This window comes from Dendrobates tinctorius, unplaced genomic scaffold, assembly GCF_039654945.1.
Source record: "Dendrobates tinctorius isolate UK_male_01 unplaced genomic scaffold, ASM3965494v1 ptg000020l, whole genome shotgun sequence".
NCBI lineage: Eukaryota > Metazoa > Chordata > Amphibia > Anura > Dendrobatidae > Dendrobates > Dendrobates tinctorius.
In genome coordinates, this window is record NW_027361688.1 from 23,073,810 (window position 1) to 23,088,728 (window position 14,919).

A 14,919-nucleotide genomic window follows, 5' to 3' on the forward strand; every position below is an offset into this window, starting at 1 on the left:
TTAGTGGGGGGTTCTGAATAGAGCAATCACAGATCCCATAGAAACAAGCCACTGACGAGTGATACTGAGGAGATGCCACCAGTCCTGAGGAGCAGACTCTGACTCACCGTCTACTGCGCCATACACAGAATACCGGATCCATAAACAGCAGCCCAACAAGAAAGGAGCAATCCCAATAATAGGAGACTATAGAGGAATAATCATATATGCAGATATCTAGTGACTGAGGGTCACATCACACCCCAATATAGTGATCACTCAATCACTCAGAAAGATGCCAGAGGTGAATGTATGAGGCATCAACAATCAGCATGGGTATTACTCGTCATGCAGATAGGTCACACACCCCGAAACAGAATATCTAGTAGCACCGAATACCTCAGAGCTAGTTCTCCTGATTAAATTGGAGTTAGCAAAAATCTACATTTTAATTTGCAAAGCAATTAGCGGAAATGCGGATATTCAACCCAAATCATTAAGTCATTCACCGATTATTTTCTTAATCTCTGTGTGCACACACCAAGCTGAAGAAGGAAAAGTGCAGAGAAAGATGTGTCTGGTACTACATGGAGAGGTGGATGGATGATGCATAGATAGATAGATAGATAGATAATAGATATAGATAGATAATAGATAGATGATAGCTAGATAGATAATATATAGATAGATAAATAGATAGATAGATAGATAGATAGATATGTTGATAATAGATATATAGATAGATAATAGATAGATGAATAGACAGATGATAGATAGATAATAGATAGGTAGATAGAGAGATAGATAATAGATAGATGATAGATAGATAATAGATAGATGATAGATAGATAGATGATAGATAGATAGATAAGAGATAGATAGATGATAGATAAATAATAGAGAGATAGATAATAAATAGATAGATGATAGATAGATAATAGATAATAGCATTTCATTAATTTTCAGGCCATAGTCTTCTGTAACAAACACTATATACTATTTTTGGAGCGAGTAACAAATAGACTTATGTTTCAATAGATGAGAATAGAATTTTTTAAAGGGCATCGGCTTTAAATAATCTTTGGACGGAGGCAGAAAACAGATCTGGGCACTAAGTGATCTCTTTCTGGGCAATTGCACAAACCATATCTTCCATACATTCAGATAAATGACCCTGTGCTCTATAAAATGTGCATTTAAAGGGCAATCTCACCTAAATGTACCTTCTGACACAATGTCATACAAACATCTAAGGCTAGTTTCACACTAGCGTTTTTTTGCGCTGCGTTTTTGTGCAGTGCAAACGCATACAAAAAACTCATCATGCGTTTTGTATGCGTTTGCTGCTTTTTTGCGCATGTGTTTTAACCATTTTTTAGCCATTTTTACTCTTAAAACGCATACGTGCGCATGTCCATGTGCACATCTGCGTTCCCATAGACTGTAATGTGTTTTTTGCGCATTCTGTGTGCATTCCATGCGCATGCGTTTTTTTGAGACAGGTCGGACGGACCAAAAATGCAACAGGTAGCTTCCGCAAGACTTGGGCGCACACTACAAAAAAATGCATGCGCGCGTAAAACGCGTACGAACGCGTGCAAACGCTAGACCATGCGCACCCATGTTAAAGACAGGGGAAAAGGACGCATGCGCGTGTATGTGCTAAAACGCAGCGCAAAAAAACGCAAGTGTGAAACCAGTCTAACAGATATTTTAAGAAACATAAAACCCTTATCCCGATCTACACATCTGTTTTTGAACAAGCATTTGTCATCTATGATGGATCAGTGATTAAAGTCACCACTTTGCTTCTAAAACAATCCAGATGGGCTGATGGGCAGCAGATTCAGCCATGGGGGCATAGTGAGCGGAAAGTTACCTGTGTGCTGATGATGGGCACTCTATGGGAAAGTTCTACAGTGTAGCACCACCAGCTGGACAGAAGCGGTACTGCTCTATATAAAAATAATTTTATGGATATGAATAATAAAAACCACAACATGGGAAATATGCTGGTTTGCAGCTCATCAGATCCTCTTTGCTCAAGCAATACCCTCTTTAGTGTAAGAGTCAAGTGTTTCATGGTTAAAGTGGTTGATAAAGGGTCCATAAACTTTTATGCTAGATGGCCCAGATCCATCTTCTTGGGTCTTGGCTTCTCCTCCCATCTCTGCACCCCAATCTAATCTAACATTCTGTATATAAGTAATAAATAGTTTTATTTAATGGCTTTTTTAGTTCAAACCCCCAATATGCCCTGGCAACCTAACGAGGATTTTGCAATTGTGTTTTGTTTGTTTTTTTAATCTGGTGTAAACGCAGCTGTTCTCCTGAATCCGGCGATGCTTTTCTTTTGCTCCTACTCCTCTCCGTTCCTGAGATATGCCTCCTTCTTCCCTGTATATTAATATACTCTTTTATTCAACTGGGTGTGGTCTTCAAGTGGACACACCCACGAGGAAGCAAATGGAAAAGAAAGCGCCATATCTCAGGAATGAAGAGGCGCAGGAACAAAACAAAAACATCACCGAGGTCAGGAGAACGGCGGCATTTACACCAGGTATAAAAATGACATATTTATGAATAGTGACAGGTCCTCCTTAAAGGGGTTGGACATTTTATCTTTATTAGAACAAATGTGCCTGGGATTTTGTAGTATTACCGTTTCTCCTCCTTGTTAGTGGGATTATTTCGAGATTCTACGACTCTGGCTCCTTCCGTCAGGCAGTGAGTTGTATCTAGATCAGTGCCAGATCCTGTCAGTCCCAGAAAACAAACTAAACACATAAATTATCAATCGGTTCCAAAAGGCGAAGTCTCCAAACTCTGACTCGGCACCATATGTACGGGGGCTTCCAGTGACTGCGCGGTTATATAATATCACTCCGCTCACACGCTACTCCCTGAACATCCAATTATAATTCTCCGCAAATCACTGAGCTTCTAGATACAGAATGGAAATCTCTCATGTAAGCGATGACTCCACACATCCCAGAGACTCCGCAATACGGGGCGCACTCAATGGGTAATTACCAGGTACTGGCATCACTGACCGTGGCATCTACAGGGTCAATGTACAGTATATACAGAGATCATACATGAGAACCACTGCAGAGATATGAAGTCACAGCTGTATCCATCAGATCTGTCTGTGAGTCTAGTCGCTATCCAACCATTCAGATTATTTATTATTTATTATTGCTTTTATTTGCTCATATAGCGCCATCATATTCCACAGCACTTTACAGACATCATTGCTGTCCCCATTGGGGCTCACAATCTACATTCCCTATTAGTATGTCTTTGGAGTGTGGGAGGAAACCGGAGAACCTGGAGGAAACCCACGGAAACACGGGGAGAACATACAAACTCCTTACAGATGTTGTCATGGGTGGGATTTGTACCCAGGATTTAACTATCTATTTACTTGTCCATTATCTATCTATTTCTATCTATCTATTATATATTTATCTATCTATTATCTATCTATCTATTATCTATCTATCTATCTATGATCTATCTATCTATCTATTATCTATTTATCTATCTATTATCTATCTATCTATCTATCTATCTATGATCTATCTATCATCAATCTAACTATCTATTATCTATCTATCTATTATCTATCTATCTATCTATCTATCTATCTATCTATTATCTATCTATTACCTATCCATCTATCTTTAGCAAAATTTCAGCCTTTAGGCCCCGTGAGTGAGGGATATACCTTGCCACTTACTTTCCTATCGCTACCACCATCTCATCTCCAGCTACAGACTGGGGCTGAAATTCAGCCCTGGCATTTGAAATCACACAGGCCCATGTTGTCCCCGTCCCCGAGCACCAGATGGGAGATATTACTAATATTACCTGTAAGAAAGCAAGATTTACTACACGACCAATATTTCTAATGATACCTGTGACCTGCTGGGTAAGTGACAGAGTCAGCGACTTTGTGCTCCATCACTGCTCTTAACAGTATGGGTGTCTTGAGAACACAAGTTCTGCTATCAACGTAGCAGACAAGGCGGCCCACGACCAAAGCGGCCCTTCTGGCATTTGCCAGAATTGCCAGATGGCCAGTCCGGCCCTGCGTCCATCCAATCATTAGAAATCAATCCATCGACACTGAGCATCCATGATTTATCCACGTATCTATTACCAATATCTAATCAGCTCATTGACTGTTCATTTTCACCACTTTTGAGATCTGTGGTGTGGACACGGGGAGGGGGGGTTCATTACAGTGTGGAGTAAAGCATTATTGGGTAATATTTGCAAACCAATCAGAGTTGGCAATGGCCATAACCCACCCATTCACCAGGAGCCGTGGCACAGAATGACACGGGGCGCTTCATCATCACATTATGTCTCACCATTCTATAGAACATTCTATAGGATCCTTCTACATCACCGATGTCAGGACAATGACGAAGATCCCAATCCCCTAATGTAGAAAATGAGATAATGCCGTAAATTACAGCATCAGTGACTGCAAATTCCTCCTGGTCATAAATATACCCCCAGCCCATGGCACCACGTTTAGAAAGGACGGTCACACTACCCCCAACCCATGGCACCACGTGTAGAAAGGACAGTCACACTACTCCCAGCCCATGGCACCACGTGCAGAAAGGACAGTCACACTACACCCCAGCCCATGGCACCCCGTGTAGAAAGGACCGTCACACAACACCCCAGTCCATGGCACCACGTGTAGAAAGGGCGGTCACACTACACCCCAGTCCATGGCACCCCGTGTAGAAAGGACGGTCACACTACCCCCAACCCATGGCACCACGTGTAGAAAGGACAGTCACACTACTCCCAGCCCATGGCACCACGTGCAGAAAGGACAGTCACACTACTCCCAGCCCATGGCACCACGTGTAGAAAGGGCGGTCACACTACACCCCAGTCCATGGCACCCCGTGTAGAAAGGGCGGTCACACTACACCCCAGTCCATGGCACCCCGTGTAGAAAGGACGGTCACACTACCCCCAACCCATGGCACCACGTGTAGAAAGGACAGTCACACTACTCCCAGCCCATGGCACCACGTGCAGAAAGGACAGTCACACAACACCCCAGTCCATGGCACCACGTGTAGAAAGGGCGGTCACACTACACCCCAGTCCATGGCACCCCGTGTAGAAAGGACGGTCACACTACCCCCAACCCATGGCACCACGTGTAGAAAGGACAGTCACACTACTCCCAGCCCATGGCACCACGTGCAGAAAGGACAGTCACACTACTCCCAGCCCATGGCACCACGTGCAGAAAGGACGGTCGCACTACCCCCAGCCCATGGCACCACGTGTAGAAAGGACGGTCACACTACACCCCAGTCCATGGCACCCCGTGTAGAAAGGACGGTCGCACTACCCGCAGCCCATAGCACCACGTGCAGAAAGGACGGTCGCACTACCCCCAGCCCATGGCACCACGTGTAGAAAGGACGGTCACACTACACCCCAGTCCATGGCACCCCGTGTAGAAAGGACGGTCGCACTACTCCCAGCCCATGGCACCACGTGCAGAAAGGACGGTCGCACTACCCCCAGCCCATGGCACCACGTGTAGAAAGGACAGTCACACTACTCCCAGCCCATGGCACCACGTGCAGAAAGGACGGTCGCACTACCCCCAGCCCATGGCACCACGTGTAGAAAGGACGGTCACACTACACCCCAGTCCATGGCACCCCGTGTAGAAAGGACGGTCGCACTACCCGCAGCCCATGGCACCACGTGCAGAAAGGACGGTCGCACTACCCCCAGCCCATGGCACCACGTGTAGAAAGGACGGTCACACTACACCCCAGTCCATGGCACCCCGTGTAGAAAGGACGGTCGCACTACTCCCAGCCCATGGCACCACATGCAGAAAGGACGGTCGCACTACCCCCAGCCCATGGCACCCCGTGTAGAAAGGACGGTCGCACTACCCGCAGCCCATGGCACCACGTGTAGAAAGGACCGTCACACTACCCCCAGCCCATGGCACCCCGTGTAGAAAGGACGGTCGCACTACCCGCAGCCCATGGCACCACGTGTAGAAAGGACCGTCACACTACACCCCAGTCCATGGCACCACGTGTAGAAAGGACAGTCGCACTACCCCCAGCCCATGGCACCACGTGTAGAAAGGACGGTCGCACTACCCCCAGCCCATGGCACCACGTGTAGAAAGGACGGTCACACAGCACAGAGGTCACAGAGGACCGGGGGGGGGGGCACAGTACTCACAACATACCCAGTGTCAGACACAAACCAGGGGCTCATAATACTGCACAGCCATAAGTGGCAAATTATAGCAGAGCTGTCAGAGCGGGCACAGCTGAGATTATCACTTGGCAGTGGCACCATTCCCATATGTTATTAATGGGAAACCTCTCCCTGCAAGTGTTCAGAGTTCAATGACAAATATGGCTCTTCTACATCTCTACACAGCATGAGATCACCACCATCACTGTGCCAGCTCTGCTACATCTGTATATAGTGTGAGATCACCAGCATCACTGTGCCAGCTCTGCTACACCTGTATATAGTGTGAGATCACCACCATCACTGTGCCAGCTCTGCTACATCTGTATATAGTGTGAGATCACCACCATCACTGTGCCAGCTCTGCTACATCTGTATATAGTGTGAGATCAACACCATCACTGTGCCAGCTCTGCTACATCTGTATATAGTGTGAGATCAACACCATCACTGTGCCAGCTCTGCTACACCTGTATATTGTGTGAGATTACCAGCATCACTGTGCCAGCTCTGCTACATATGTATATGGTGTGAGATCACCATCATCACTGTGCCAGCTCTGCTACACCTGCATATAGTGTGAGATCACCATCATCACTGTGCCAGCTCTGCTACACCTGTATATAGTGTGAGATCACCACCATCACTGTGCCAGCTCTGCTACATCTGTATATAGTGTGAGATCAACACCATCACTGTGCCAGCTCTGCTACACCTGTATATTGTGTGAGATTACCACAATCACTGTGCCAGCTCTGCTACATCTGTATATAGTGTGAGATCACCATCATCACTGTGCCAGCTCTGCTACACCTGTATATAGTGTGAGATCACCATCATCACTGTGCCAGCTCTGCTACACCAGTATATAGTGTGAGATCACCATCATCACTGTGCCAGCTCTGCCACACCAGTATATAGTGTGAGATCACCACCATCACTGTGCCAGCTCTGCTACATCTGTATAAAGTGTGAGATCACCACCATCACTGTGCCAGCTCTGCTACATCTGTATATAGTGTGAGATCACCATCATCACTGTGCCAGCTCTGCTACATCTGTATATAGTGGGAGATCACCAGCATCACTGTGCCAGCTCTGCTACATCTGTATATAGTGTGAGATCACCATCATCACTGTGCCAGCTCTGCTACATCTGTATATAGTGTGAGATCATCAGCATCACTGTGCCAGCTCTGCTACATCTGTATATAGTGTGAGATCACCACCATCACTGTGCCAGCTCTGCTACATCTGTATATAGTGTGAGATCACCACCATCACTGTCCCAGCTCTGCTACATCTGTATATAGTGTGAGATCACCAGCATCACTGTGCCAGCTCTGCTACATTTGTATATAGTGTGAGATCACCACCATCACTCTGCCAGCTCTGCTACATCTGTATATAGTGTGAGATCACCACCATCATTGTGCCAGCTCTGCTACATCTGTATATAGTGTGAGATCATCAGCATCACTGTGCCAGCTCTGCTACATCTGTATATAGTGTGAGATCACCACCATCACTGTGCCAGCTCTGCTACATCTGTATATAGTGTGAGATCACCAGCATCACTGTGCCAGCTCTGCTACATCTGTATATAGGGTGAGATCACCACCATCACTGTGCCAGCTCGGCTACATCTGTATATAGTGTGAGATCATCAGCATCACTGTGCCAGCTCTGCTACATCTGTATATAGTGTGAGATCACCACCATCACTGTGCCAGCTCTGCTACATCTGTATATAGTGTGAGATCACCACCATCACTGTGCCAGCTATGCTACATCTGTATATAGTGTGAGATCACATCAACACTGTGCCAGCTCTGCTACATCTGTATATAGTGTGAGGTCATCAGCATCACTGTGCCAGCTCTGCTACATCTGTACATAGTGTGAGATCACTGTGCCAGCTCTGATACAGCTGTATACAGTGTGAGATCACCACCATCACTGTGCCAGTCTGCTACATCGGTATATAGTGTGAGATCACCACCATCACTGTGCCAGCTCTGCTACATCTGTATATAGTGTGAGATCACCATCAACACTGTGCCAGCTCTGCTACATCTGTATATAGTGTGAGATCACCATCATCACTGTTCCAGCTCTGATACAGCTGTATACAGTGTGAGATCACCACCATCACTGTGCCAGCTTTGCTACATCTGTATATAGTGTGAGATCACCACCATCAATGTGCCAGCTCTACTACATCTGTATATAGTGTGAGATCACCATCATCACTGTGCCAGCTCTGCTACATCTGTATATAGTGTGAGATCACCACCATCACTGTGCCAGCTCTGCTACATCTGTATACAGTGTGAGATCACCACCATCACTGTGCCAGCTCTGCTACATCTGTATACAGTGTGAGATCACCACCATCACTGTGCCAGCTCTGCTACATCTGCATATTGTGTGAGATCACCAGCATCCACTGTGCCAGCAGTGCTACATCTGTATATAGTGTGAGATCACCATCATCACTGTGCCAGCTCTGCTACATCTGTATATAGTGTGAGATCACCACCATCACTGTGCCAGCTCTGCTACATCTGTATACAGTGTGAGATCACCACCATCACTGTGCCAGCTCTGCTACATCTGCATATTGTGTGAGATCACCAGCATCCACTGTGCCAGCAGTGCTACATCTGTATATAGTGTGAGATCACCACCCTCACTGTGCCAGCACTGCTACATCTGTGTATAGTGTGAGATCACCACCATCACTGTGCCAGCAGTGCTACATCTGTCTATAGTGTGAGATCACCATCATCACTGTGCCAGCTCTGCTACATCTGTGTATAGTGTGAGATCACCACCATCACTGTGCCAGCGCTGCTACATCTGTATATAGTGTGAGATCACCAGCATCACTGTGCCAGCTCTGCTACATCTGTATATAGTGTGAGATCACCACCATCACTGTGCCAGCTCTGCTACATCTGTATATAGTGTGAGATCATCAGCATCACTGTGCCAGCTCTGCTACATCTGTATATAGTGTGAGATCACCAGCATCACTGTGCCAGCTCTGCTACATCTGTATATAGTGTGAGATCACCAACATCACTGTGCCAGCTCTGCTACATCTGTATATAGTGTGAGATCATCAGCATCACTGTGCCAGCTCTGCTACATCTGTATATAGTGTGAGATCACCACCATCACTGTGCCAGCTCTGCTACATCTGTATATAGTGTGAGATCACCAGCATCACTGTGCCAGCTCTGCTACATCTGTATATAGGGTGAGATCACCACCATCACTGTGCCAGCTTGGCTACATCTGTATATAGTGTGAGATCATCAGCATCACTGTGCCAGCTCTGCTACATCTGTATATAGTGTGAGATCACCACCATCACTGTGCCAGCTCTGCTACATCTGTATATAGTGTGAGATCACCACCATCACTCTGCCAGCTCTGCTACATCTGTATATAGTGTGAGATCACCACCATCACTGTGCCAGCTCTGCTACATCTGTATATAGTGTGAGATCACCATCAACACTGTGCCAGCTCTGCTACATCTGTATATAGTGTGAGGTCATCAGCATCACTGTGCCAGCTCTGCTACATCTGTACATAGTGTGAGATCACTGTGCCAGCTCTGATACAGCTGTATACAGTGTGAGATCACCACCATCACTGTGCCAGCTCTGCTACATCTGTATATAGTGTGAGATCACCATCAACACTGTGCCAGCTCTGCTACATCTGTATATAGTGTGAGATCACCATCATCACTGTTCCAGCTCTGATACAGCTGTATACAGTGTGAGATCACCACCATCACTGTGCCAGCTCTGCTACATCTGTATATAGTGTGAGATCACCACCATCAATGTGCCAGCTCTGCTACATCTGTATATAGTGTGAGATCACCATCATCACTGTGCCAGCTCTGCTACATCTGTATATAGTGTGAGATCACCGTCATCACTGTGCCAGCTCTGCTACATCTGTATATAGTGTGAGATCACCACCATCACTGTGCCAGCTCTGCTACATCTGTATACAGTGTGAGATCACCACCATCACTGTGCCAGCTCTGCTACATCTGTATACAGTGTGAGATCACCACCATCACTGTGCCAGCTCTGCTACATCTGCATATTGTGTGAGATCACCAGCATCCACTGTGCCAGCAGTGCTACATCTGTATATAGTGTGAGATCACCACCCTCACTGTGCCAGCTCTGCTACATCTGTGTATAGTGTGAGATCACCACCATCACTGTGCCAGCTCTGCTACATCTGTATATAGTGTGAGATCACTGTGCCAGCTCTGCTACATCTGTATATAGTGTGAGATCACTGTGCCAGCTCTGGCCCCGCAAAGACAAGATCCCCTAACTTTTATACACTCACATTTTCTATCATGCAGTACTGGCACTAGGGAAATCTTGGCCAATACTGGCACCTTATTTATTATCCAGTAATGCTGGCACCCCAATTATGGCAGCCACTTACTACACAATGTCAGCACCCCATTTATTGTTCAGCATCGCTAGCTCTCGCTCTCTGCTGTATAATACCTATTGCTGGCACCAAAATTATTAACATTGGCACCCACTTATCATTAATTAATCTGGAACCCCACTTATTACAGACAGTGCTGGCACCCCACTTATTATTATATGATACTGGCACCCCACTTATTATTAGGTGATGCTGGCACCCCACTTATTATTATATGATGCTGGCACACCACTTATTATTATATATTGCTGGCACCCCACTTATTATTATATGATACTGGCACCCCACTTATTATTATATGATGCTGGCACCCCACTTATTATTAGGTGATGCTGGCACCCCACTTATTATTATATGATGCTGGCACCCCACTTATTATTAGGTGATGCTGGCACCCCACTTATTATTAGGTGATGCTGGCACCCCACTTATTATTATATGATGCTGGCACACCACTTATTATTATATATTGCTGGCACCCCACTTATTATTATATGATACTGGCACCCCACTTATTATTATATGATGCTGGCACCCCACTTATTATTATATGATGCTAGCACCCCACTTATTATTATATGATGCTGCACCCCACTTATTATTAGATGATGCTGGCACCCCACTTATTATTAGATGATACTGGCACCCCACTTATTATTATATGATACTGGCACCCCACTTATTATTATATATTGCTGGCACCCCACTTATTATTAGATGATGCTGGCACCCCACTTATTATTATATGATGCTGGCACCCCACTTATTATTAGGTGATGCTGGCACCCCACTTATTATTAGGTGATGCTGGCACCCCACTTATTATTAGGTGATGCTGGCACCCCACTTATTATTATATGATGCTGGCACACCACTTATTATTATATGATGCTGGCACCCCACTTATTATTAGGTGATGCTGGCACCCCACTTATTATTAGATGATGCTGGCACCCCACTTATTATTAGATGATGCTGGCACCCCACTTATTATTATATGATGCTGGCACCCCACTTACTATTAGGTGATGCTGGCACCCCACTTATTATTAGGTGATGCTGGCACCCCACTTATTATTAGGTGATGCTGGCACCCCACTTATTATTAGATGATGCTGGCACCCCACTTATTATTAGATGATGCTGGCACCCCACTTATTATTATATGATGCTGGCACCCCACTTACTATTAGGTGATGCTGGCACCCCACTTATTATTAGGTGATGCTGGCACCCCACTTATTATTAGGTGATGCTGGCACACCACTTATTATTAGGTGATGCTGGCACCCCACTTATTATTAGGTGATGCTGGCACCCCACTTATTATTAGGAGATGAAGGCACCCCACTTTGTGTGGCCAATGTTGGCACCCCACTTGCAATAACAGACGAATCTTCAACTTACTATTGCCCATGTCCCAGTTTCTGCTGCCAGGTGCCAGTTGCATGCCACAGATGGATCAGTAAGGACAGACACGGATTACTAATGACACCATGAGACCCCAATCATGCCACCCGTGCCCGCTGATAAATGACATGCACCCACTTGTGCCAGTTGCAGCTGTCATGCCCAGATGTGGATGCCAGCGAAAAGCTCACACCACAGTCACGAGTGCTGCCCACAGTGGAGGGCGCGGTGCCCGGTAGCTGCACTCACCGAGATGCCGGCTCTCCTGTTTATGCTCCAGCTATCCAGAAGCGGCGGCCGGAGGCTCCGGGAAAGTCCATGAGTGCCCGGGAGCAGGACGGCCTCTGATCAGTCAGCACTCCCTCTCCTCTCCTCCTCCTCCCCAGCTCTCCTCCTCCCTTCTCTCCTCCTTCATCTCTCTTCCTCCCTTCACCCAGCTCCAATCTGCTGCCCTGTGTCTGCAGCCTCCTCAGACCCTCACTCCCTCCTGTGTCCGGCTCATCCAGACATGGTGTATCGGCCCATAAACAGAACAGTATATATCCCCTCATACACAGAACAGTATATATCTCCTCATACATTGTACAGTATATATCCCCTCATACATTATACAGTATATATCTCCTCATACATTGTACAGTATATATCTCCTCATACATTGTACAGTATATATCCCCTCATACATTATACAGTATATATCTCCTCATACATTGTACAGTATATATCCCCTCATACATTGTACAGTATATATCCCCTCATACACAGAACAGTATATATCCCCTCATACACAGAACAGTATATATCTCCTCATACATTGTACAGTATATATCCCCTCATACATTATACAGTATATATCTCCTCAAACATTGTACAGTATATATCCCCTCATACATTGTACAGTATATATCCCCTCATACACAGAACAGTATATATCCCCTCATACATTATACAGTATATATCCCCTCATACACAGAACAGTATATATCCCCTCATACATTATACAGTATATATCCCCTCATACATTATACAGTATATATCCCCTCATACATTATACAGTATATATCCCCTCATACACTGTACAGTATATATCCCCTCATACATTATACAGTATATATCCCCTCATACATTATACAGTATATATCCCCTCATACACAGAACAGTATATATCCCCTCATACACTGTACAGTATATATCCCCTCATACATTATACAGTATATATCTCCTCATACATTATACAGTATATATCCCCTCATACATTATACAGTATATATCCCCTCATACACAGAACAGTATATATCCCCTCATACACTGTACAGTATATATCCCCTCATACACTGTACAGTATATATCCCCTCATACACTGTACAGTATATATCCCCTCATACATTATACAGTATATATCTCCTCATACATTATACAGTATATATCCCCTCATACATTATACAGTATATATCCCCTCATACACAGAACAGTATATATCCCCTCATACACTGTACAGTATATATCCCCTCATACATTATACAGTATATATCTCCTCATACATTGTACAGTATATATCCCCTCATACATTGTACAGTATATATCCCCTCATACATTGTACAGTATATATCCCCTCATACATTATACAGTATATATCTCCTCATACATTGTACAGTATATATCCCCTCATACACAGAACAGTATATATCCCCTCATACACTGTACAGTATATATCCCCTCATACATTATACAGTATATATCTCCTCATACATTGTACAGTATATATCCCCTCATACACTGTACAGTATATATCTCCTCATACATTGTACAGTATATATCCCCTCATACATTATACAGTATATATCTCCTCATACATTGTACAGTATATATCCCCTCATACACTGTACAGTATATATCCCCTCATACATTATACAGTATATATCTCCTCATACATTGTACAGTATATATCCCCTCATACATTATACAGTATATATCCCCTCATACATTGTACAGTATATATCCCCTCATACATTATACAGTATATATCCCCTCATACACTGTACAGTATATATCCCCTCATACATTGTACAGTATATATCCCCTCACACATTATACAGTATATATCCCCTCATACACTGTACAGTATATATCCCCTCATACATTATACAGTATATATCTCCTCATACATTGTACAGTATATATCCCCTCATACACAGAACAGTATATATCCCCTCATACACTGTACAGTATATATCCCCTCATACATTATACAGTATATATCTCCTCATACACAGAACAGTATATATCCCCTCATACACTGTACAGTATATATCCCCTCATACATTATACAGTATATATCTCCTCATACATTGTACAGTATATATCCCCTCATACACTGTACAGTATATATCCCCTCATACATTATACAGTATATATCTCCTCATACATTGTACAGTATATATCCCCTCATACACAGAACAGTATATATCCCCTCATACACTGTACAGTATATATCCCCTCATACATTATACAGTATATATCTCCTCATACATTGTACAGTATATATCCCCTCATACACTGTACAGTATATATCTCCTCATACATTATACAGTATATATCTCCTCATACATTATACAGTATATATCTCCTCATACATTGTACAGTATATATCCCCTCATACACAGAACAGTATATATCCCCTCATACACTGTACAGTATATATCCCCTCATACATTATACAGTATATATCTCCTCATACATTGTACAGTATATATCCCC

The 14,919-nt window shown here is 44.4% G+C and overlaps 1 protein-coding gene across 1 annotated transcript in view; it reads right to left on the reverse strand.

The window, feature by feature from the left end:
* Nucleotides 1-12,548, reverse strand: part of SGCD (sarcoglycan delta) — a 636,458-nt gene extending 623,910 nt beyond the window's left edge. The window contains exon 1 of the mRNA XM_073567884.1: nucleotides 12,412-12,548. The gene's annotated coding sequence lies outside the window, so the exon portion shown is untranslated. The remainder of the gene's footprint in view (nucleotides 1-12,411) is intronic.
* Nucleotides 12,549-14,919: the final 2,371 nt, after the last annotated feature.